The 27,501-nt window shown below is 42.4% G+C and overlaps 1 pseudogene; it reads left to right on the top strand.

The window, feature by feature from the left end:
• Window positions 1-16,548: 16,548 nt before the first annotated feature.
• Window positions 16,549-24,875, top strand: LOC123090362 (putative disease resistance protein RGA4; annotated as a pseudogene).
• Window positions 24,876-27,501: the final 2,626 nt, after the last annotated feature.

Raw genomic sequence — 27,501 nt, 5'->3', positions numbered from 1 at the left:
CGCCGGAGCAGCCGGGGCGGCGGCGGGTCTCTTTCGCCCTTGCTGGCGAGGAGGAGAAGGAGGAGGCTGCTGGCTGCTCGGGAGCGCCGGCGCAGGCGGAGAAGGAGGCGGAGTGCCGCCACGCGCCGGAGAAGGAGGCGGAGTGCCGCCACACGTGCCCTGATCGTCACTCGCCAGAGGAGGAGGCGGTGGAGGAGGCGGAGTGCCCTGACTCGCCGGAGGAGGAGGAGGAGGCGGAGGCGTCCAGTTCGGAAGGTTGATGAGCTCCTTCCGCCATAGGCATGGAGTCTTCAGAGTAGAACCCAGCCTAGTCTCCCCTTCACCGGTAGGGTGGTCAAGCACGAGGTCCTCAAATCCCTCCGTTATTTCATCCACCATCACCTTAGCATATCCTTCTGGAATCGGCCGGCAGTGATAAGTTGCTCCGGATCCAGTAGGATAAACAGAGCCAACAGCCGCCTTGACCTTCAAATTCATCCATCGCGCCATAATGTGGCAATGTTGAGACTCCGTGATAGCATCCACGGGATAGCTGGCAGGAGCTGTCAAGACATGCTCCGGCTGAAGCAGCTCGGTGGAAGCCACGCTGCTTCTCCGCTGAGATGGCGGGGTAGCTTCGGGGGAAGCTTCGGCAGGTCGTTTGCTGCGATCTGCTGCTTCTCGTTCCTCTAGCCCCATTACCCTTTCGTGCAGCGCCTGCAGTTGGCCCTGCTCCAGTTTCTTCCTCCTCTCGTGGGTTTTGTAACCCCCTGCGTCCGGAAAACCAACCTTCCACGGAATGGAGCCTGGCGTGCCTCGTGTCCGTCCAGGGTGCTCAGGATTCCCGAGGGCCATTGTGAGCTCGTCCTTCTCCCTGTCTGGTACGAACGTCCCTTTCTGCGCTGCATTGATATACTTGTGAAGGTTCTTGACTGGTATTTCCAGTTGCTCGTCCGTCCAATGGCACATCCCTGATACAGGGTCCAAGGTTCCGCCAGCCCCGAAGAACCAAGTCCGGCAACGGTCTGGCCATCTCATTGTCTCTGGTTCGATCCCTTTTTCAAGCAGATCATTCTCAGCCTTGGACCACTTAGGCCGGGCTTTGAGGTAGCCACCTAACCCCGTGCGATGGTGAAGCTTCTTCTTCGCAGAATTTTGCTTGTTCGTCGCTGGCATCTTCTTACTCTTTTCCGATGTCTTGTGGGCCACAAATGCGGGCCAGTGATCTTTGATCTTCTCATATTTGCCGATGAATTCTGGTGTCTTTTTTCCGACAAAATGGTTCAACTCTTTCCTCCACCTCCTGAATAGGGTTGCCATCTTCTTAAGAGCACAAGACTTGATTAATTGCTCTTTAACTGGCTTCTCCGGATCCTCCTCTGGCGGTAGGGTGAAATTTGCCTTCAGCTGAGTCCAAAGATATTCTTTCTGCATATCATTGACATAAGACACCTCAGGGTCGTCCTTAGGCTTATACCATTGCTGGATGCTGATCGGGATCTTGTCCCTAACAAGAACCCCGCACTGAGCAGAAAATGCGTTCTTTGTCCGGATGGGTTCAATCGATTCACTGTCGGGTGCGATTTCTATGATCTCAAACCTTTCATCCGAGCTCAACTTTTTCTTCGGGCCTCGTCTCCTTACCGAAGTTGTGCTCGATCCGGAGGGCTAGAAATTAAAAGGAAGAAAGACGAGAGTAATTAATATGTGTACATATACCAAAACAATGAATGCATCAATTAACTAGTCAGCACGGGCTTAACTAATATATATATATACCTGGCCGGACTCGGTTCGGTCACCGGAGCAGTCAGCACGGTCTCCTTCTTGTACCTCCATTGGGTCATCACCGGAGCCATCATGAACATAGCCCTCTTCTTGTACCGGCATTAATGGGCCGGAGCCATCATGAACATAGCCCTCTTCTTCACCCAGTCCTTCCTCACCAACGACGTCGATGAAAAATGATGCAACAACATCAGTTCCTTCTGCGATCATCTCCCCCAACATCGCTTCTGTTGCTTCGTCTCGGTAGTGCTCCATAGTTTCTGCAAATATTTACAACATGTCAATTATTATTCAAACATGGTACAGATGGATATATATTAGTGGCAAACGTAGAACTAGCTAGCTAATCACAATAAGGAATCATGTTAGTGGCCTCGATGCTGCTTCTCTAGGGTTTGGGATCGCCTCGACACAACGCTTCAAGGGTTTGGGGTGGCCTCGACGACAACGCTCTTTTAACTTGGTAAATTTGGGTGGCCTCGAGAGTTTTGGTCGAGCGAGAGGGCCGAGGGGGGTGCTGCCGTTGTATAGGTTATCACGGTCGAGAGGGGGTATATATATCGACCGCCCCTCATGTCAAAGTTATCTCGAGGGGGCGGCGAGGGCGAAGGCGAGCAGCCTGACGGCGACAGACCCGATAAAACATAAGAAAACGAAGAAGAGATAAAAAGAGGAGAAGAAGAAAGGAATAGAGGAGAAGATCGAAGAAAAAAAGAAGAAAAAAAGAGGAGAAGAAGAAAGGAATAGAGGAGAAGAAGAAAAAATAGAATTTTTCTATTTTTTCTTATTCTCCTCTATTCCTTTCTTCTTCTGCTCTTCCTTTTCTTCTTTTTTGTTCTTCTTATTTATTTCTCGTCTATTCCTTTCTTTCTTCTTCTCCTCTTCTTTTTCTTCTTCTCCCTCGAGAAAGGAAAATAATTAAGGAAAAGGAAGAAAAGAGGAAGAAGGAAGAGAAGGAAGAAGAAGAAGAAAGGAATAGAGGACAAGAAGAAAAAATAGATTTTTTTCTATTTTTTCTTCTTCTCCTCTTCTTTTTCTTCTTTTTTCTTCTTCTTATTTATTTCTCCTCTTCTTTTCCTCTCCTCTTCTTCTCTTTTCTTCCTCTTCTTATTTTCCTTTTTCCTCTCATTCTTTTTCTTCTTCTTCTTCCTTCTTCCTTCTTCCTCTTTTCTTCCTTTTCCTTATTTTACTTTTTCCTCTACACTAACCTAATTAAAATGCACTAACCTAAAATCGATATCTACTAACAACCTAAATAAAAAATTAATACATATATGAAAAAACATATATAAACAAAAAATTCTATGAACATTATATTCATACATACATATAGCCACATCCATTCATCATATAGCTACCACATACATATATACATTAATTATATATATGAAAAAAATGCAATGAACAAAAAAATACACATGTATGTATGAAAAAAAGCACTGAACACAGAGCCTCGACGGCGGCGGCTCACAACGGGGGCGGCCGACGAGGGCGACGGCGAGGGCGTCGGCGACGACCACGGCGGGCCGGGGCAGGGGCGTGGCCGGCGACGACGGCGACGGTGACGGCGACGACGGGCGCGGGCGACGACGACGGCGTCGGCGGGGGCGGGCCGGCGGGCGGCGTCGGGGCAGCGCCTGGCGGCGACGGGGCAGGGGCGACGACAGGGGCGCGCGGACGGCGTCGATCTGGGCAGCCTGGCGGCGTCGATGAGCTCGGCGTCGTCGGGCGGGCCGGGGGCAACTGGCGATGTGTTCTCAAATTTTTCCTAAGTGCTGTATATATAGCAAGGGCATTGGTCCCGGTTCGTGACTCCAACCGGGACTAATGCCCCCTTTAGTCCCGGTTGGTACCACCAACGGGCGGGAAGCGTCGACCTTTGGTCCCGGTTGGAGGCACCAACCGGGACTAAAGGGTGGGCATTGGTACCGGTTGGTGCCACGAACTGGTACCAAAGGACCCTGTGCTGCCAGCGTCAGGGCCAAAGTTTAGTCCCATCTCGCTAGTTGAGAGGGGTGCACAGTGGTTTATAAGCCCCACTGCCGCACCCCTCTCGAGCTCCTCTCCACCGTAGGCTTGCGGGCCTATTTGCTACTGCTTTGCCTGATGGGCCTATTGGGCCTACTGCGGGCCTGAATCCTGGCCCATGGTAGGGTTTCTAGTCGTATTCAGGTCGTGGGGGCCCAGTAGGAGGCAATTTTTTTGTTTTCTTTCTTGCTTTATTTATTTTATTTTGTTTCTACTTACAACAAAATACTTATTGTTGCTATTTTTAATTATTTTCTAGTTTTTTTGTTTTGTTTTCTGCATTATTTATTTTCTTTTGTTTTTTGTTGTATTTTTTAATTCTTTTTGCTTTTAGTTTTAGAAAAATTATAAACTTTCTGTTAGTGCCATTAGTTTTCAAATTTGAAAACACTTTTTTGTTTTTGTTTTCTTTCTTGCTTTATTTATTTTATTTTGTTTCTACTTACAACAAAATACTTATTGTTGCTATTTTTAATTATTACGAGGGCCGAACCATAAGACATTAAAGCATTTCAAATGAACTATGAAAAAGTTGAAAGTTGGCATGGTATCATAAATTCACCCACATAGCATATGCATGTATAAAACGGACAATGGTATCATACTCGTGTGTTACAAAGTTGGCATAGTATCATCATAATAGTTGTGGGACAAAGTCTTTACTTTTTCTTCACTTGTGTCATTTGCTTATTGCGCCGTAACCATGGATAATCTTCATCGCTTATCAGGATGCTGGGGTCAGCCTTGACTTTGAAGGGAGGAATTTCATGAAACTTTTCATAATCTTCAGATATGTCTGTCTTGCCCTCCACTCCCACGATGTCCCTTTTTCCTGAAAGAACTATGTGGCGCTTTGGCTCATCGTATGATGTATTCGCTTCCTTATCTTTTCTTTTTCTCGGTCTGGTAGACATGTCCTTCACATAGATAACCTGTGCCACATCATTGGCTAGGACGAACGGTTCGTCAGTGTACCCAAGATTTTTCAGATCCACTGTTGTCATTCCGTACTGTGGGTCTACCTGTACCCCGCCTCCTGACAGATTGACCCATTTGCACTTAAACAAAGGGACCTTAAAATCATGTCCGTAGTCAAGTTCCCATATGTCCACTATGTAACCATAATATGTGTCCTTTCCCCTCTCGGTTGTTGCATCAAAGCGGACACCGCTGTTTTGGTTGGTGCTCTTTTGATCTTGGTCAATCGTGTAAAATGTATTCCCATTTATCTCGTATCCTTTCCAAATCGTAACAGTCGAAGATGGTCCCCTGGACAACAAGTACAGCTCATCACAAACAGTGTTGTCACCTCTGAGACGTGCTTCCAACCAACTGCTGAAAGTCCTGATGTGTTTACATGTAATCCAGTCGTCGCTCTGCTTCGGGTGTTTGGAGCGCAGACTGTTCTTGTGTTCATCGACATACGGGGTCACCAAGGTAGAGTTCTGTAGAACTGTGTAGCGTGCTTGAGACCAAGAATATCCGTCCCTGCATATTATTGAGTCCCTTCCAAGCGTGCCTTTTCCAGTCAGTCTCCCCTCATACCGCGATTGAGGGAGACCTATCTTCTTAAGGCCAAGAATGAAGTCAACACAAAACCCGATGACATCCTCTGTTTGATGGCCCATGGAGATGCTTCCTTCTGGCCTAGCGCAGTTACGACATATTTCTTTAGGACTCCCATGAACCTCTCAAAGGGGTACATATTGTGTAGAAATACAAGGTCCAGAATGACAATCTCATCAACTAGATGAACTAGGACGTGCGTCATGATATTGAAGAAGGAAGGTGGGAACACCAGCTCGAAACTGATAAGATATTGCACCACATCACTCCTTAGCCTTGGTATGATTTCTGGATCGATCACCTTTTGAGAGATTGCATTGAGGAATGCACATAGCTTCACAATGGCTAATCGGACATTTTCCGGTAGAAGCCCCCTCAATGCAACCGGAAGTAGTTGCGTCATAATCACGTGGCAGTCATGAGACTTTAGGTTCTGAAACTTTTTCTCTGACATATTTATTATTCCTTTTATATTCGACGAGAAGCCAGTCGGGACCTTCATACTAAGCAGGCATTCAAAGAAGATTTCCTTCTCTTCTTTGGTAAGAGCATAGCTGGCAGGACCTTCATACTGCTTTGGAGGCATGCCGTCTTTTTCGTGCGAACGTTGCAGGTCCTCCCGTGCCTCAGCTGTATCTTTTGTCTTCCCATACACGCCCAAGAAGCCTAGCAGGTTCACGCAAAGGTTCTTCGTCACGTGCATCACGTCGATCGAAGAGCGGACCTCTAGGTCTTTCCAGTAGGGTAGGTCCCAAAATATAGATTTCTTCTTCCACATGGGTGCGTGTCCCCCAGCGTCACTCGGAACAGCTAGTCCGCCGGGACCCTTTCCAAAGATTACGTGTAAATCATTGACCATAGCAAGTACGTGATCACCGGTACGCATGGCGGGCTTCCTCCGGTGATCTGCCTCGCCTTTGAAATGCTTGCCTTTCTTTCGACATTGATGGTTGGTCGGAAGAAATCGACGATGGCCCAGGTACACATTCTTCCTGCAGCTTCCCAGGTATATACTATCGGTGTCAAGTAAACAGTGCGTGCATGCGTGGTATCCCTTGTTTGTCTGTCCTGAAAGGTTACTGAGAGCGGGCCAATCGTTGATGGTCACGAACACAACGCCTTTAGGTGAAATTCCTCCTGTTTGTGCTCATCCCACGTACGTACACCGTTTCCATTCCACAGCTGTAAAAGTTCTTCAACTAATGGCCTTAGGTACACATCAATGTCGTTGCCGGGTTGCTTAGGGCCTTGGATGAGAACTGGCATCATAATGAACTTCCGCTTCATGCACATCCAAGGAGGAAGGTTATACATACATAGAGTCACGGGCCAGGTGCTGTGATTGCTGCTCTGCTCCCCGAAAGGATTAATGCCATCCGCACTTAAAGCAAACCATACGTTCCTTGGGTCACTTGCAAACTCATCCCAGTACTTTCTCTCGATTTTTCTCCACTGTGACCCGTCAGCGGGTGCTCTCAACTTCCCGTCTTTCTTACGGTCCTCACTGTGCCATCGCATCAACTTGGCATGCTCTCCGTTTCTGAACAGACGTTTCAACCGTGGTATTATAGGAGCATACCAAATCACCTTCGCAGGAACCCTCTTCCTGGGGGCTCGCCGTCAACATCACCAGGGTCATCTCGTCTGATCTTATACCGTAATGCACCGCATACCGGGCATGCGTTCAGATCCTTGTACGCACCGCGGTAGAGGATGCAGTCATTAGGGCATGCATGTATCTTCTGCACCTCCAATCCTAGAGGGCATACGACCTTCTTTGCTGCGTATGTACTGTCGGGCAATTCGTTATCCTTTGGAAGCTTCTTCTTCAATATTTTCAGTAGCTTCTCAAATCCTTTGTCAGGCACAGCATTCTCTGCCTTCCACTGCAGCAATTCCAGTACGGTACCGAGCTTTGTGTTGCCATCTTCGCAATTGGGGTACAACCCTTTTTTGTGGTCCTCTAACATGCGATCGAACTTCAGCTTCTCCTTTTGACTTTCGCATTGCGTCCTTGCATCGACAATGACCCGGCGGAGATCATCATCATCGGGCACATCGTCTGGTTCCTCTTGATCTTCAGCAGCTTCGCCTGTTGCAGCATCATCGTGCACATCGTCTGGTTCCTCTTGATCTTCAGTAGCATCACCGTATTCAGGGGGCACATAGTTGTCATCGTACTTTTCTTCTTCGCCGTCTTCCATCATAACCCCTATTTCTCCGTGCCTCGTCCAAACATTATAGTGTGGCATGAAACCCTTGTAAAGCAGGTGGGTGTGAAGGATTTTCCGGTCAGAGTAAGACTTCGTATTCCCACATATAGGGCATGGACAACACATAAAACCATTCTGCTTGTTTGCCTCAGCCACTTCGAGAAATTCATGCACGCCCTTAATGTACTCGGAGGTGTGTCTTGAACCGTACATCCATTGCCGGTTCATCTGCGTGCATTATATATAATTAAGTGTGTCAAAAATCATTACAGAACATCATGAATAGATAATTAAGTGACCAAATTAATAGAAGTTCATCATCACATTAAAACCAAAGTACATACATAGTTCTCATCTAACAACATAAAGCTCTGCAGAGCATCTAAATTAATTAAACCATACATTGAAACTATGTAAAACATTTCAATGCGAAAACAAATGCGATCATAATCGCAACCAATGTAACAACTGATCCAACGGCATAATGATACCAAGCCTCGGTATGAATGGCATATTTTCTAATCTTTCTAATCTTCAAGCGCATTGCATCCATCTTGATCTTGTGATCATCCACGACATCCGCAACATGCAACTCCAATATCATCTTCTCCTCCTCAATTTTTCTAATTTTTTCCTTCAAGAAATTGTTTTCTTCTTCAACTAAATTTAACCTCTCGACAATAGGGTCGGTTGGAATTTCCGGTTCAACAACCTCCTAGATAAATAAAATCTATGTCACGTTGGTCGGCATAATTGTCATAAACAATAGATGAACCAATAGTTATGAAAAGATAATATATACCACATCCGAATCATAGACAGGACGAGGGCCGACGGGGGCGGATACCAAAACCATCGCACTATATAAGATGCAATAATAAAAGTAAGAAAATTATACAAGTATCTATATATATAAACATACAAGTAAGATTTTTTTTCCTTTCAGAAAGAAGATAAGAACAAGAGGCTCACCACGGTGGTGCCGGCGACGAGATCGGCACGGGCGATCGACGGCGGTGAAGACGGGGATGGGACGTGACGGACCGCTAAACCTAGACAAATATTGAGGAAAATGGAGCTTGGAGATCGAGCTTGGAGAGGAGAAAGCTTAAGTAGTGTGGCTCGGGCATTCCATCGAACACCTCGTGTGCATAGGAGGTGAGCTAGAGCACCACAAAGCTCTCTCCTCGCCGGCCACGAAAAACCGAGCACTGAGAGTGCTCTGCTCGCGGGTGTATATATAGGCAATTAATTGGTCCCGGTTCGTGGCTTGAACCGGGACTAAAGGGAAGCCTTTGGTCCCGGTTCAGGCCACCAACCGGGACCAATGGTGGTGGGCCAGGACCAAGGCACATTGGCCCGGTTCGTCCCACCAACTGGGACCAAAAGGTCCAGACAAACCGGGACCAATGGCCCATGTGGCCCGGCCGGCCCCCGGGGCTCACGAACCGGGTCCAATGCCCCCATTGGTCCTGGTTCTGGATTGAACCGAGACTAATGGGCTGACCCGGCCTGGACCAATACCCCCTTTTCTACTAGTGGAGACACCTCTAATGTAATCTTTGTCCAAAGGAAGGAGGACTTTCACAGAAAAACAAAAGTTGTATGCCAAAAAGAGCCAATGTGCATTTAGGTTCAAAAGGATCAATAGCGACGAAGTTCAAGTTTCTTCTCTTCAAGAGAATAGAGCATAATTGTAGGATTATATGGATATTAGTGCTTTTATTCAATTCCCGAGGCACTCTTCAACAATTGAGGAGATTCCCGAGGGAGTCTTAGTGCTATCGGCAGGGTCACCAGCCTACTATACCCCTTATTCTGGCTTAGCCTTGCTTAAACAGAAGAGGCTTCGTTAGCATCCTTTCTATCAGCTGGTGTTGTTCTTTGCTACCAACAATTCTTTAAGTACGCGGTGAAGTAAATAATAGTGCACTTGCTGACAGTAGAACCCCCAAGTAATATCACAGTATAGGCCGATATTTTTGTGCAATGTCATTTACAAGCTATGCTCCAAAGTCTTCGCAAATAGGCTGAGAGAAGTACTGGATGAGATCATTTCCGAGGACTTATTAAATAGGGGTGCTTTTTCTATGAATATAATCAATTCCATAATGCTATCCGCTTTGACGAAGCAAATCAGATGAGGGGCGATCTACACCTCGAAAAGGAGAAGAAGTGGTTCTCAATACTAAGCAAAAAGTCACTTTTGATGCAGAATGTAGGAAACCAAGGAAGCAGGCATTGGCAAAGAGTGAATCTTTATCCGTTCCTATAATGGCTCAATCCGATCCAACAACGGTACTTCCAAAGGCTCCTCGGCTAAGAAAAATAATAGTTGTATTGTCAAGGCATGAAAGGGATTTTCTAATGCTATCCGAAGACAAATTGTTGGACAGTTCAGGCTATGGTAGAAGACATGATGCCATTTCTCTTATCGATACAGGAAAATGAGCTATTAGTAGAAACTACCTGGAATTGTCGTGAACCATCCGAGAGTAACCGCACACCCGAGGTGTTCAAAGCCCCTTAGCAATGGGAATGGAATACTTTATTAATAGAGTGTTTGTGCAAGGAATATCCTGAAATGATGTATCATCGAAATGGTTCATTTCAAAATGTTACCGCATCACCGGTAGGATTTCCAGCTTTTTCAATGGTAGGTTTAGGAATTTTTCTAGCAAAGGAAAGGACCAAGGAAGGAATTTGTAGCCCAGAACCTTAAGCAGGAGCTCATAACGTATACGAATGGAAAGATTCCAGCTATTTTTTCCTTCCCCAATAGTAAGTATCGGAAAAAGGACTCCTTCTCGAAAGAGATAGGCAGTCATCGCATTATCTACTTGATTATGATATGGATTGGGATCCAACAGATAATGCAAATCAAAAAATCAAGCCCGCCTATAAATGAAATAAATGAAAGTGAAAGTTCAGTACGAACTGGTAGAGCGAGAGCAGGTAGTTTAGAAGGAAAATAAAAAGGGCGCCTACTCAGTGGTAAGTTAGGTCATTCCTTTCTGGCTATCAGAAAAGAGTATGATCGAGGGTCCCATAAGGCAAAGGGAAGGTGCTCCCCCGACCTACTACCCTCGGAGAGATTCCTATGGTTTTCTTTTTAAAAATAATACATAGGTGGGAAAGTGGTATGAATATGGGGTTTGAAGTCGCCTAAAAGAACCTTTCTCATTTGCAAAGCTAAACGAAGTAGAGAAAAGGGGGTCATCCCATTGGCCAGACTGAGCATCAAGCCAGCCAAGAAGTCAAAGCGAAGAAGGAGTGACTCGCATGAGTCAACATTACTACTCAGGTCCGGTATATATATATATCTCAAATTCGAATATAGAATTGTTAATGTTATGATTTCGGTATTGTTGAAACTAGCTTTCACATGAATAACCCCTTTTGTTATTCTACGTGCACTCTTCCGTAAACTAAAACGGGCATTCCTACGCAAACTAATAGGCACTTTCTTACGTGAACCTATTTTTGGTATAGCTTTGCTAATCTTTGATGGCCATCTGTACTTGTGAAAAGAGATAGAGCCATATCGTGCATCACTGCTTACCTGTGATCTAGATCTGCATCCTGATAAGGTGCATCCTGTTAAATGATCTTATGTAAAACTTATCACCACAGATAATAAACAGGGCAGAGTTTTGAAAAGTACAAGTCGATCTTTCACCTCAGCTTATGGTGGTGAGTTTACCTATTTAGGAATTTCTATATGTCATCATACCTTTTAGGATCGTAACCATCCTCATCTTGTAAAGTTTCTATGGCAAAAACTATAGGTGGGTGACCCTGATGATTGCACCAAGACTGGTATCATAGTCCCTCGGTAATCAAAATCATAGAGGATAAAGTTGCTAATGTATCTGCAAAAGAAGAGCTATAGGAAGTAGCAAGGAATCCCACATAAACCATAAGCTAGAATACTGGTATCAAGAGATATTATTACAGGTACAACCCTATTTTCGTCACTGTATAGAGGCATTCGAGGTTTCATAGACAAAGGTTAGATAGATGGAAAAAAGCTAGGTTAGATAGTAAGAACTTGGTAATTGAGTGTTGGCCAAAGCAGGATCTATGGTTCGGTTGCTTTTCTTCTCCTGATTTTCTGATCCAAATCCTATTTCATTGATTTTCTGACTGGAATTCCAGAAGGAAAACTAGGAGAAATTGACTTGAAATGATTATCCCATTTCTTGCTTTCCCAACCGGAACGACAAACTAGTAGGAAAGGATCTGTTATTTTGGAGTTCTATCCCAACCTTCATTCAATCATCAGGGCTCCCCTTCGGCTTGAAGAAGACCACTTTCCCTTTCTTTTCTTCCCTGGCACCCAGCATAAGTTATAGGGCGCCCTGAGGGTAGACCCGGCAATTTGTCAATCTATACACAACATAAGTTATAGGTCGGCTAGGTCAATCAGTTGAGGGAAGGCCGAAGTAGTTCTGGTTTCGTAAATGAAGGCAGATAAGCTATGGTGTCCTATAATCATCTCCCCTGAAGGGTTGTTAGATTACCAAGTCCACAAGGAATGGGATAGGACTTTTAAATCAATGCAAGTAAGGACTAATTAACCTAAAGAAAAGAGTGCATGCATCAGAAAACACTTTTATTTGATTCTAATTCTTGTATCAATAAGATCATATCGGGATCCATCTATGAAAGACCTCTATTGCATCAATAAAACAAACCCCTATATATCCCTTTTTGGTATAGAAAGTTACAGCCAATTCCAATAGCTTGTGATAGAGTCAAGGGTGCGATTACCCTAGAATTTCAGCTCACACTTTCGGAAAGCTCGATAGTATCGTATTCCACTCATATGTTCTCCTTATGTAATAGAATACCTTTTACCGTTCATCAAGTGAACGTAGCCCTTTCGTAGCCTATGCCCCTTTATTCTTAAGTGGGGGAATCCCCTGAAAGCCGGTGATCGAGTGAGTTTTTTTCCAAGAAGCCAGTTCTTTAGGGCTTAAATGCACCGCTTGTCGGCTGTGAAAAGTATACCTTTCCTTTCCCACCTGTTTTAGGTGCCTTCTTTAGGCTCTTTCCTAAGGAAGCAAGAGGAAGAGTGAGTGTCGACAGGCAAAGAATGGCTTGAGTGAAAGCTGGAGTGGCACAAGACAGATTGAAAGCAAAGGGAATAGCTCATATGGAAAGAAACATATATAGTCAATAAAATTCTAAAGATAGACGTAATAAGCGATATGATAAAAGATTCAGAATGAATGAATAGAATCTAATAACATCGGGTTCCCATGAAAAAATGGGATTGGGGGAGTAGTTCCCCTCTAGCCAATCCTAAAAGTTCTTCTGCCTTCGATCCCATGGTAAGCCTTTCAAGTTTCCAGCCAGTAGACAAGAAATTTAGTAAGTAATAGAAACGGGAAATCTCAATCAGTACTTCTTTTTTGTAAAGCGAGGTTGAGTTATATGAAACTAAGGCAAGAAGACGAAAAGACGTTCACGTTACCAATTCCATCTCGTCTGATCTTTTATTGGTTTTGTTTTTTCTCTCGTGCCCTTTTGGGCGGTACAAAGAACTGATGTAGGGGTTTCCGCTCCTTAGTTCATCTCTTGGTAGAACAAGGCACCTATGCGGTGGGTTCGGCTCCCACAGGAGCGTACATTTCCAATCGATTTGGTACTTTTCTTGATTCAAAGTTCTTGCTGTCCATTACGGATTCTTTAGCAATGTAAAGCCATCAAGCAGTAGACCAGCAAGGGTTTTTTTCTGTCTCGGTATTCGTTCTTGAATCAGTGACTGAGAGTAAGGGCTAGTGATCCATCTAATCACTAAAGGTGGGGCATCTTTCTTTTCGTAGTAAGCAACTCTATTGAGAATCTAGTTTCTTGATCGAAGTAAAGAAGAATTGTAGTTCCTCTTTAGGTGAGCTACTTCATTCCTATTTTCCTATTATGAACAGGAGAAGGTTGTAATGAACCCAAAATACTTCGCTAAGGTTCAACCGTTTCGCTATGGTTTTCTTCCAATTTCTTCTAAGGAATTCTGATCAATAGAAAAAAATCTAAGCGAAGGCACCTTTCTTTGTATGGAAAAAGGAAGAAGATGCTGCTTCGGCTTCCATTTCTAGCTCCGCTTGAGCTGCTTCGTCTGTTTCTCTTGATGTGGGTGTCGGTCTTTTGAGATCTCTTCTCTCACTTTTGGGGCACAGTTGGTCCTCAATTTGAAAACCGACAAAGGTGACTTCTTCCTTATTCACGCCTTGATGCACCTTTTTTTGTGTTCAATCTCGTCTAAGAACAGTGCATCGATACAACAGAGTTCTTATTCTTACCCATCAAAAGATTGGGAAAGGTCATTCTAGGCTCTTTATCAGATGTCTCATTCCATCCTTTACCTTGTGCCATGCATGATTCCTAGATCGATTGAATGATCAATTCGAACTTTAGGAACATAGTCCCTTTGGCCACACAGGAAAATGTTCATTGTTTTATTTGAAGTAGTGAAACTAATCAAAACCAAGCGAAGCAATAGAGATACAAGTAGTGATTATTATTAAAAGATTGGAATGCTATTAAGCATAACGAGACGCTAGCTCATGTTGGCATCTTTCAACCTTTCGGATAACTTCTCTCCATACTAACCAAGAAGAGCAGGGTGGTTTTACTACTATTAGCGAGTAGTTCCCTCTCCATTTTGCAATAGAAATATAAGATCACTATTTTTACGAGTGGTGAAAGCAAAAGCAATAGTCGCGTACTGGAATCCCAGTAAAGAAGAGTGATTTTCGTCAGAAAGAACAAAAGCTGGAGGAATGCGATCCAAAAAAAACGGAAACATTGCACTTTTTTCGTTTGCATGTAGTTGAAGAGGGAATCCACTACCAAAAGAGAAAGAGTTCAGCTGGCCCAATTTCTTGAAGGGTGAGAAGAAAATAAGAAGTCCCTTGAGCAGTGAGGAGCACAACAATTTGTGCTCTGAGCGATAGAGGTCAGAGGTGCTACTAAAAGGGGGCAATGAGATAACAACTTCAAACAATAGGAGAGAAGTGGTAGCTTCATGTCGGGGCGAACTGAAACATCTTAGCCGTAAAAAACCTTCCCTTTTCAAGTCCTTGCTATCCCTCTCTCTCTACCCAACTATCTATAATGGGGTAGAGAAGCATAAGAAAAGTAGGCGCACGAATATTTATTAATTAAAAGTTTTCAAGACTTCATTCTCTTTTTAGTTTTCACTCTGGGTCCGGTACAGGTTGACGCGGAGGATAGGGATGGGAAAAGAAGCCCTAGCTTTGGGAAAGACCAGATCATAACATGAATTTCAGGGCATACTTAGTAGATGCAGATCTAGGTACTCTTTCTTACCTAGATGGATCTTTGTTGCTTTGCTCAGAAAGTAATCGTTCGTTGTCACGAAAGCACGACGGTTATCTTGGTGTTGCACGGCGATTTCGCGCGCCAACATGTCCTTCAATCAATAGGGTACACATTTCATCCTTTTTCTTATCTTGACCTTTTTGAACTTATACCTTATTTGAACCTGCTGATCGTGCAGACTCAGCACATGCTCTATGATTGCTGTGCATGTTCTTATTGTTTGCCGGACTGCTTAGCAAAGATATACTATTGGGAGGCAACAATTCATACGAACACATCCTGCTCTGCTGCAGCAATCTAATAATTTAACTTATTCAGGTATTTTCTCTAGTTCAAATGACTCTTTAGTGGTACTTCTTGTTGTATTCACTGAACCAGTTCTCTTTCTTACAAGGGAAGCATGTAGTTCACCTTCTCTTTTCCCCCTTTTATATGTGTTGCAGTGTTGATTCCTTTGGTAATTTGCTGATAATCCTCTGATTTCTCTTCTATATGTCGGTCTACTCAACAGTTACATTCCATCTCCCTTGGATTCGGCCATCTAGATCTTAAGTAGTTATGGGTTCATCAAGATCTTGAAGTGGTGATTGGTTGACCACTGGAGCAATCTGCTTACGTGAGATCATTAATTCGATTATTGTTACCGATTGTTTATTTCTTGCTTTAAGGTTGGTTTGAAAGGTAATATTTGTACTGGATTCCAAATCTTCCATCTTTCTTTCCATGGTACTACTACAATGAAATGTGTTATCATGTGACTCTATGCTACCGTGTGAAGAAATAGTTACAATTTGTTGTCTAGAAGATGGATAACCAGACAAAGATTGAACTGCTAGAAATCTCATCATGGGTGAACTAATTGAATATCACTTGAGGTTCATACGAAGGGAAAAAAAGTAACTTATGGACTAAAAGAAATGATATGGAACAGAAGGACACAATGCTAAGTCAAGAGTTGATACTTCACTAGTAAAAGCTAAAATAGCAAAACGGGTACCCGCTACTGCTGAATTTATCAAACATGGATGTGGATTTTTTTCCTTTGCACCTTACCATTGGAGTTGATTAGATTGATTTATGATCAGATTACCTAGTGTAGTTTCATTTTGAATGCTTTAATAACGTTCGTACTTATGCTAGTATGTAGAAGTAATTGGCTTGTCCTATTGTTCAGAACTTCTACTCACATGCATGCTGTGCAAAGCGCACTAGAGCTATTATTGAAGTTCCATAGCTCTAACCTCCTGTAGACTATTTTATTCAGGATTTAAACATCAAAGTAATGGTATTGTCTCTGAATTTCAGTTACAAGGATATGAATTTAGTGAGCATTTTTTTAGGAATTAATTTAGTTAACTTTCTTTTTGAGGAATGAATTTAGTGAACATTGTCTACCTTTTGAACCATATTAACACATGTTGTGTATTTATTGCCAGCCAGCAAATTTTCCACACTTCAAGTGAAATTTCTTTGTAAATTGGTGGATTAAACTCATCAAGTTTGTCTGATGGCAGCCATACTGGTTTCTCTTGTTGGATCATGTGCCAAAAGATTGCAAGAAATAATTACAGAAGAGGAGGTTCTTATTCTAGGAGTAACTAAAGGTCTTGGAGGCCTGCAACAAACAATGACTCAAATACAATGCTTTTTCAATGATGCTGAAGAAAGGAGGACAGAAGAGTCAGCAGTCAACAATTGGCTTGGTGAGATGAAAGATCCTATGTATTATGCCGATGACATTATGGACTTGGTGAGATTTGAAGGAGGCAAGTTACTAGCTGGACATAATTCCTCATCAACAAAGGCAACTAAATGTGGTGGGATTTCATTTTTCACATGCATTCCAAGTTGTAAGTAGCGTCTTGACATTGCCATAAAAATCAGAGGTTTTAATGGAGAACTTGAGAGGATTTCAGAGTTGGGGGCACGATTTTTAAAGCTCCAGAGTATGCAGCATAAAGCGGAAGCTCCAGTGGTGAAGCAGATGAGAACTTGCCACCTTGTGTAGTCTAATCTTGTGGGAAAGGAAACTTTACATGCTTGCACAAGATTGGTTGAACTGGTGCTTCGACAAAAGGAAAAGAAGGCTTACAAGGTTGGTATTACTGGAACAGGAGGGGTTGGGAAGACTACTCTAGCTCAGATAATATATAATGACACAAAAATAAAAGGAGCATTTAGCTACCGAGCATGGATCTGTGTTTCTCAGGAGTACTCTGAGGTTTCTCTATTGAAAGAAGTTCTTCGAAATTTTGGTGTACATAAAGAGCAAGGTGAAACTGTGGGAGAGCTCAGCAACAAGGTTGCAGAGGCCATTCGAGGAAAAAGTTTCTTCCCTGTGCTAGATGATGTTTGGCAGCCTCAGGTGTGGACCAATCTACTAAGAGTTCCATTACATGCTCCTGCAACAGGAGTAATTCTAGTAACCACTCGACATGATACACTTGCACATGTAATTGGGGTGGAAGATGTGCTTCGAGTTGTGTTGATGGCATTAGATGTAGGATGGGAACTGCTTTGGAAGAGTATGAACATTAATCAAGAAAATGATGTGCAAAACCTTAGGCGTATAGGCTTGGAAATTGTGCGTAAATGTGGTGGGCTGCTACATCTTGAGCTAGAGTTGGTTTTCCTCGACGAGGAGAGGGTGATGCAGCAAGTGTAGCGTAAGTATTTCCCTCAGTTTTTGAGAACCAAGGTACCAATCCAGTAGGAGGATCCTCAAAAGTCCCACGCGCCTACACAAACAAACTGAGAACTCACAACCAACGCAATAAAGGGGTTGTCAATCCCTTCACGGCCACTTGCGAAAGTGAGATCTGATAGAGATAGTATGATAAGATAAATATATTTTTGGTATTTTTATAATACAGATGCAAGAAAGTAAAGATGCAAATAAAAGTAGATTGAAAGCAAATATGATAAGAGATAGACCCGGGGGCCATAGGTTTCACTAGAGGCTTCTCTCGAGAGCATAAGTATTACGGTGGGTGAACAAATTACTGCCGAGCAATTGATAGAAAAGCGTATAGTTATGAGATTATCTAGGCACGATCATGTATATAGGCATCACGTCCATAACAAGTAGACCGACTCCTGCCTGCATCTACTACTATTACTCCACACATCGACCGCTATCCAGCATGCATCTAGAGTATTAAGTTCATCAGAACAGAGTAACGCATTAAGCAAGATGACATGATGTAGAGGGATAAACTCATGCAATATGATATAAACCCCATCTTGTTATCCTCGATGGCAACAATACAATACGTGTCTTGCAACTCTTTCTGTCACTGGGTAAGAACACCGCAAGATTGAACCCAAAGCTAAGCACTTCTCCCATGGCAAGAAAGATCAATCTAGTAGGCCAAACCAAACCGATAATTCGAAGAGACTTGCAAAGATAACTCAATCATACATAAAAGAATTCAGAGAAGATTCAATTAATATCCATAGATAAATCTGATCATAAACCCACAATTCATCGGATCTCAACAAACACACCGCAAAAAGAGATTACATCGAATAGATCTCCACAAGAGAGGGGGAGAACATTGTATTGAGATCCAAAAAGAGAGAAGAAGCCATCTAGCTAATAACTATGGACCCGTAGGTCTATGGTAAACTACTCACAACTCATAGGAGGGGCAAGGATGTTGATGTAGAGGCCCTCCGTGGTTGATTCCCCCTCCGGCAGGGTGCCAGCGAAGGCTCCAAGATGGGATCTCGCGGATACAGAATGTTACGGTGGTGGAAATTGTGTTTCGTGGTGCCCCTGGATGTTTTCGGGGTCCGTAGGTATATATAGGAGGAAGAGGTACGTCGGTGGACGCCCGAGGGGCCCACGAGACAAGGGGCGTGCCCTACAGGGGGGCGCCCTCCTATCTCGTGGAGGCTCCGATTGTTTCTTGACTTGCACTCCACGCTCTCCGGATCTTGTTCATTTCAAAAATCACGTTCCCGAAGGTTTCATTCCGTTTGGACTCCGTTTGATATTCCTTTTCTTCGAAATACTGAAATAGGCAAATAAACAGCAATATGGGCTGGGCCTCCGGTTAGTAGTATAGTCCCAAAAATGATAAAGATGTATAAAATAATGCCCATAAACATCCAAAACAGGTAATATAATAGCATGGAACAAACAAAAAGTATAGATACGTTGGAGACGTATCAAGCATCCCCAAGCTTAATTCCTACTCGTCCTCGAGTAGGTAAATGATAAAAAGAGAATTTTTGATGTGGAATGCTACCTAGCATAAATCTTAATATAATTTTCTTTATTGTGGCAAGAATGTTCAGATCCAAATGATTCAAAATAAAAGTTCATATTGATAAAATAAATAGTAACACTTCAAGCATACTAATCAAAGTAATCATGTCTTCTCAAAATAACATAGCAAAAGAAAGTTCATCCCTACAAAATCATATAGTTAGGCTATGCTTCATTTTCGTCACACAAAGATGTTCCCAACTTCTATACCCCCGATGACAAGCCAAGCAATTGTGTCATACAATAATCTCAAACTTTTTCAACCTTCACGCAATACATGAGCGTGAGCCATGGATATAGCACTATGCGTGGAATAGAATATGATGATGGGGATTGTGTGGAGAAGACAAAAAGGAGAGAGTCTCACATTGACGAGGATAATCAACGGGCTATGGAGATGCCCATTAATTGATGTCAACATGAGGATTAGGGATTGCCATGCAATGGATGCACTAGAGCTATAAATGAATGCTCAACAAAAGAAAACTAGTGGGTGTGCATCCAACTTGCTTGCTCACGAAGACCTAGGGCATTTGAGGAAGCCCAACGTAGGAATAAACAAGCCAAGTTCTATAATGAAAAATTCCCACTAGTATGAAAAAGATAACTTATGAGACTCACTATATGAAAAACATGGTGCTACTTTGAAGCACAATATATGAGACTCACTACATGAAGAACAAGGTGCTACTTTGAAGCACAAGTGTGGAAAAAGAGATAGTAGCATTGCCCTTTTTTTTCTTTTTCTTCTTTTTGGGCCTTTTTTTGGCCTTTATTCTTTTTTTTCTTTGGGCAATGCTCTAAAAATGATGATCATCACACTTCTATTGATTACAACATATGAATTACAACTCGAAACTAGAACAAGATATGACTCTATATGAATGCCTCCGGCGGTGTGCCGGGATGGTGCAATGAATCAAGAGTGACATGTATGAAAAATAATTCATGGTGGCTTTGCCACAAATATGATGTCAACTACATGATCATGCAATGGCAATATGACAAAAGTAATGTATGTCATGATGATGATAAACGGAATGGTGGAAAGTTGCATGGCAATATATCTCGGAATGGCTATGGAAACACCATAAATAGGTAGCTATGGTGGCTGTTTTGAGGAAGATATAAGGAGGTTTATGTGTGATAGAGCGTATCGTATCACGGGGTTTGGATGCACCGGCGAAGTTTGCACTAACTCTCAAGGTGAGAAAGGGCAATGCACGGTACCGAAGAGGCTAGCAATGGTGGAAAGGTAAAAGTGCGTATAATCCATGGACTCAACATTAGTCAAAAGAACTCATATACTTATTGCAAAAATTTAGAAGTCATCAAAAACCAAGTACTACACGCATGCTCCTAGGGGGATAGATTGGTAGGAAAAGACCATCGCTCGTCCCCGACCGCCACTCATAAGGATGCACAAGCCAGGTACACTTCATGTTTCAAATTTGTTACATAACTTTAACCATACGTGCATGCTACGGGACTTGCTAACTTCAACACAAGCATTCTTTAAATTCATAATCACCCAACTAGCATGACTTTAATATCACTACCTCCATATCTCAAAACAATTATCAAGTATCAAATTGATCATAGCATCCAATTCACTTCCTATGATAGTTTTTATTATACCCAAGTTGGATGCTCACCATTCTAGGACCAACTTTGTAACCATAGCAAATACCATGCTGTTCTAAAATACTCTCAAAATAATATAAGAAGCATGAGAGACTAGCAATTTCTTCAAAATTAAGATACCACCATGCTCTAAAAAAATATAAGTGAAGCACTAGAGCAAAAACTATCAAGCTCAAAAGATATAAGTGAAGCACATAGAGTATTCTAGCAAATTCTAATCAAATAGGCTTCTCCCAAAAAGTGTATACAGCAAGGATGATTGTGGTAAAAACTAAAAAGCAAAGACTAATATAATACATGACGCTCCAAGCAAAACACATATCATGTGGTGAATAAAAATATAGCTCCAAGTAAAGTTACCAATGAACGAAGACGAAAGAGGGGATGCCTTCCCGGGGCATCCCCAAGCTTAGGCTTTTGGCTATTCTTGAATATCTTGGGGTGCCTTTGGGGTGCCTTGGGCATCCCCAAGCTTAGGCTCTTGCCACTCTTTATTCCATATAGTCCATAAAAGCTTTACCCAAAACATGAAAACTTCACAACACAAAACTCAACAGGAAATCTTATAAGCTCCGTTAGTGAAAGAAAACAAAAACACCACATAAGGTAATGTAATGAACTCATTCTTTATTTATTTGGGTGTTAAACCTACTGTATTCCAACTTCCTTATGGTTTATAAACTAATTTATTAGCCATAGATGCATTGAAATAAGCAAACAACACACGAAAAACAGAATCTGTCAAAAACAGAACAGTCTGTAGAAATCTGTAACTAACGCAAACTTCTGGAACTCTAAATATCCTACCAAAATAAGAAGTACTGGAAATTTTTTTTAGTGAACATAAGCAAAAATAATCGATGCAAAAGCTCGTTTCTGTGATTTATTGAATTTTTTCTCGTGAGCGCAATGTTTCTGTTTTTCAGCAGAATCAAATCAACCATCATCATAGTTTATCCTATAGGTTCTACTTGGCACAGACACTAAACAAAAGATAAAAACACATCTAAACAGAAAGTAGAAACAAAATTTAACACTAAACAGGAACAAAAACAAAGAACATAAAGAAAATTGGGTTGCCTCCCAACTAGCGCTATCATTTAACGCCCCTAGCTAGGCATAAAAGCAAGGATAGATCTAACGAGTGCCATCTTTGGCACTTGATTCATAAGTAGCAAGAGAGGATCTCCTTTCTATGGCATTCATCCTTTTATTCAGGGTAAGAACATTGCCATTAATGGATGAAGTAAGATTAAGCATGTTACGGAAATTTGCATCTAAGCTAGACTTCATTTCTTTGATAATTTCATTTTGATAAAAGCACAAGAGAGTGGTTGATTCAACTTTATCATTTAAAGGGTGCCCAAATATGGTTTTCATTTTTTCATAGGTATCTATAGCATCCCCTTCAAGAAAACCTTCCTCAAAAATAGAATCTAGAACTTGTTGAAAGAAGCGGGCAAGCCAACATAGAAACTTTTTAAGTAAACATTAATTTGATATTGAGGCACATAGCTAGCCCTAATCCTGAATAACCTATCCCAAGCATCTTTTAAAGATTCATCAAACAAATAGCATAAATTCCGGAGTCATCTTCATCAAAATCATTTAAACTCTCATTGGTGACCCCGGTGGGTCTTTCCGTAGCATCATTGTTTATGAGCTTAGAGAGGATAGAGGGGTTATCCAAGGCACTAGAACTCGGGAGGAATCCCTTAGTTATTTTTGATTCGCCCATGGCAACGAGAAGGCAAACAGAAAAGAGAGGAGGAGATTGGAAAAGAGAGGGCAAATAAAACGGCAAGGGTGAAGTGGGGTAGAGGAAAACGAGAGGCAAATGGCAAATAATGTAAATGGGAGGGAGACAGGTTTGTGATAGGTACTTGGTATGTCTTGGCTTGAGCGAAGACCTCCCCAGCAACGACGCCAGAAATCCTTCTTACTATGTCTTGAGCTAGCGTTGGTTTTCCCCGAAGAGGAGAGGGTCATGCAGCAAGTGCAGCGTAAGTATTTCCCTCAGTTTTTGAGAACCAAGGTATCAATCCAGTAGGAGGCTCCTCAAAAGTCCCACGCGCCTACACAAACAAACTGAGAACTCGCAACCAACGCAATAAAGGGGTTGTCAATCCCTTCATGGCCACTTGCGAAAGTGATATCTGATAGAGATAGTATGATAAGATAAATATATTTTTGGTATTTTTATAATATAGATGCAAGAAAGTAAAGATGCAAATAAAAGTAGATTGAAAGCAAATATGATAAGAGATAGACCCGGGGGCCATATGTTTCACTAGAGGCTTCTCTCGAGAGCATAAGTATTATGGTGGGTGAACAAATTACTGTCGAGCAATTGATAGAAAAGCGCATAGTTATGAGATTATCTAGGCATGATCATGTATATAGGCATCACGTCCATAACAAGTAGTCCGACTCCTGCCTGCATCTACTACTATTACTCCACACATCGACCGCTATCCAGCATGCATCTAGAGTATTAAGTTCATAAGAACAGAGTAACGCATTAAGCAAGATGACATGATGTAGAGGGATAAACTCATGCAATATGATATAAACCCCATCTTGTTATCCTCGATGGCAATAATACAATACGTGTCTTGCAACCCTTTCTGTCACTGGGTAAGAACACCGCAAGATTGAACCCAAAGCTAAGCACTTCTCCCATGGCAAGAAAGATCAATCTAGTAGGCCAAACCAAACCGATAATTCGAAGAGACTTGCAAAGATAACTCAATCATACATAAAAGAATTCAGAGAAGATTCAATTAATATCCATAGATAAATCTGATCATAAACCCACAATTCACCGGATCTCGACAAACACACCGCAAAAAGAGATTACATCGAATAGATCTCCACAAGAGAGGGGGAGAACATTGTATTGAGATCCAAAAAGAGAGAAGAAGCCATCTAGCTAATAACTATGGACCCGTAGGTGTGTGGTAAACTACTCACAAGTCATAGGAGGGGCAAGGATGTTGATGTAGAGGCCCTCCATGGTCGATTCCCCCTCCGGCAGAGTGCCGGCGAAGGCTCCAAGATGGGATCTCGCGGATACAAAAGGTTACGGTGGTGGAAATTGTGTTTCGCGGTGCCCCTGGATGTTTTCGGGGTCCGTGGGTATATATAGGAGGAAGAGGTACGTCGGTGGATGCCTGAGGGGCCCACGAGACAGGGGGCGCGCCCTATAGGGGGGGGGCGCCCTCCTATCTCGTGGAGGCTCCGGTTGTTTCTTGACTTGCACTCCAAGCTCTTCGGATCTTGTTCGTTCCAAAAATCACATTCCCGAAGGTTTCATTCTGTTTGGACTCAGTTTGATATTCCTTTTCTTCGAAATACTGAAATAGGCAAAAAAAAACCGGAATATGGGCTGGGCTTCCGGTTAGTAGGTTAGTCCCAAAAATGATAAAGATGTATAAAATAAAGCCCATAAACATCCAAAACAGGTAATATAATAGCATGAAACAATCAAAAATTATAGACACGTTGGAGACGTATCATGGGCTTCCCCTTGCAATCAAAGTTACTGCTAGTGTTGTAGAAACTAAAGAGAGAACTCATAATGAGTGGAGAAAGATTATGGAGAGAAGTGCATGGTCTATGTGCAATCTTCCAATCGAGCTCAGAAGTGCTCTACATTTGAGTTATGATGATCTGCCACGGCATTTGAAGCCATGCTTCCTCTGTTTGATCTTATACCCAGAAGATCAGTACATGTACCGAGATGATCTTATCAGGCTTTGGGTTGCTGAAGGCTTTGTTGAGGAGAAGAAGACCAACTTCTGGAGGATATAGCTGAATAATATTACTATGAGTTGATGTATAGGAATCTACTGCAACTAGAACCTTTACATTTTGACTATAGCATGTGCAAAATGCATGATCTATTGAGGCAACTTGCTCAACACTTGTCAAGAGACGAAAGTTATTGTGGTGACCTCCAATCATTAGAGGCTACAACCTTTTCCATACTACGCCGCGTTGAAGAGAAGAGGGAGAGACCGAGACTTCTCCGTTGATACAGCTACTGCCATGCCTGAAGAGGTTGGAGCTTCTTGGCTGCCCCAAGCTGGGAGCTCTACCATGACAGCTTGGACCGGAGGCCACCAACTTGAAAGAGCTCTTTATTTTTGGAGCAAGCTTCTTGAAGGCAATGGAGGATCTCCCTTTAATGGAGAGCTTCTTGATCTCAGGATGTCAAGTCCTGGAGAGGCTCTCGAACTTTCCTCAACTGAGGGAGCTACGCATTTTTAGTTTACCACAATCATCCTTGCTGTACAAACCTTTTGGGAGAGACATGCATGAATCGTGATTTATTAGAATACTCTATGTGCTTCACTTATATCTTTTGAGCTAGACAATATTGCTGTAGTGCTTCACTTATATCTTTTTAGAGCACGGCGGTGGTTTTATTTTATAGAAATTGTTGATCTCTCATGCTTCACTTATATTATTTTGAGAGTCTTTTAGAACAACATGGTAATTTTCTTTGGTTATAAAATTAGTCCTAATATGATGGGCATCCAAGATGGGTATAATGAAAACTTTCATATAAAGTGCATTGAATACTATGAGAAGTTTGATTCTTTATGATTGTTTTGAGATATGAAGATGGTGATATTAGAGTCATGCTAGTAGATTAGTTGTGAATTTGAGAGATACTTGTGTTAAAGTTTGTGATTCCCGTAGCATGCACGTATGGTGAACCGTTATGTGATGAAGTTGGAGCATGATTTACTTATTGATTGCCTTCCTTATGAGTGGCGATCGGGGACGAGCAATGGTATTTTCCTACCAATCTATCCACCTAGGAGCATGCGAGTAGTACTTCTTTTCGATAACTAATAAATTTTTGCAGTAAGTATGTGAGTTCTTTATGACTAATGTTGAGTCCATGGATTATACACACTCTCACACTTCCACCATTGCTAGCCTCTCTAGTACCGCGCAACTTTCGCCGGTACCATACACCCACCATATACCTTCCTCAAAACAGCCACCATACCTACCTATTATGGCATTTTCATAGCCATTCCGAGATATTTTGCCATGCAACTTTCCACCGTTCCATTTATTATGACACACTCCATCATTGTCATATTGCTTTGCATGATCATGTAGTTGACATCGTATTTGTGGCAAGCCACCGTTCATAATTTTTCATACATGTCACTCTTGAATCATTGCACATCCCGGTACACCACCGGAGGCATTCACATAGAGTCATATTTTGTTCTAAGTATCGAGTTGTAATTCTTGAGTTGTAAGTAAATTAAAGTGTGATGATCTTAATTATTAGATCATTGTCCCAGTGAGGAAAGGATGATGGAGACTATGATTTTCCCACAAGTCGGGATGAGACTCCGGACGAAATATATTATTTTTATTGTTCCATGATATTACATTATCTATTTTGGATGTTTAATGAGATTTCATATGATCTTTTATATTATTTTTGGGACTAACCTATTAACCGAAGGCCCGGTGCCAGTTTTTGTTTTTTTGCCCATTTTAGAGTTTTGCAGAAAAGGAATACCAAACGGAGTCCAAACGGAATGAAACCTTCGCGATGATCTTTCTTGGACCGAACACAAACCAGAAGACTTGGAGATGAAGTTGGAGATGTAACAAGGAGGCCACGAGGCAGGAGGGCGCGCCCAGGGGGTTAGGCGCGCCCCTCCCTCATGGCCCCCTCGTAGCTCCACCAACCTAGTTCTTTCGCCTATATATACTCTTACACCCTGAAAACATCAGGGGGAGCCACGAAACCACCTTTCCACCGCCGCTACCTTCTGTACCCGTGAGATCCCATCTTGGGGCTTTTTCCGATGATCCGCCGGAGGGGGATTCGATCATGGAGGGCTTCTACATCAACACCATTACCTCTCCGATGAAGCATAAGTAGTTTACCATAGACCTTCGGGCCCATAGTTATTAGCTAGATGGCTTCTTCTCTCTCTTTGATTCTCAATACAAAGTTCTGCTCGATGTTCTTGGAGATCTATTCGATGTAATGCACTTTTGCAGTGTGTTTGCCAAGATCCAATGAATTGTGGATTTATGATCAAGATTATCTATGAATATTATTTGGTTCTTCTCTGAATTCTTATATCCATGATTTGATATCTTTGCAAGTCTCTTCGAATTATCGGTTTAGTTTGGCCTACTAGATTGATCTTTCTTGCCACAAGAGAAGTGCTTAGCTTTGGGTTCAATCTTGCGGTGTCCTTTCCCAGTGACAGTAGGGGCAGCAAGGCACGTATTGTATTGTTACCATCGACGATAACAAGATGGGGTTTTCATCATATTGCTTGAGTTAATTCCTCTACATCATGTCATCTTCCTTAATGTGTTACTCCATTCTTTATGAACTTAATACTCAAGATGCATGCTGGATAGCAATCAATGTGTGGAGTAATGGTAGTAGATGCAGGCAGGAGTTGGTCTACTTGACACGGACGTGATGCCTATGTTCATGATCATTGCCTTAGATGTCATCATAATTATGCTCTTTTCTATCAATTGCTCAGCAGTAATTTGTTCACCCACCGTAATACATGCTATCTCGAGAGAAGCCACTAGTGAAACCTATGCCCCCGGGTCCCTTTTCCATATTATTGAATCTTTACATCTTGCTAGTTTCCG

This window comes from Triticum aestivum, chromosome 4B (assembly GCF_018294505.1).
Source record: "Triticum aestivum cultivar Chinese Spring chromosome 4B, IWGSC CS RefSeq v2.1, whole genome shotgun sequence".
Taxonomy (NCBI): domain Eukaryota; kingdom Viridiplantae; phylum Streptophyta; class Magnoliopsida; order Poales; family Poaceae; genus Triticum; species Triticum aestivum.
Note: the sequence above shows the minus strand (reverse complement) of the source record. Positions and strands in the feature narration are given on the sequence as shown.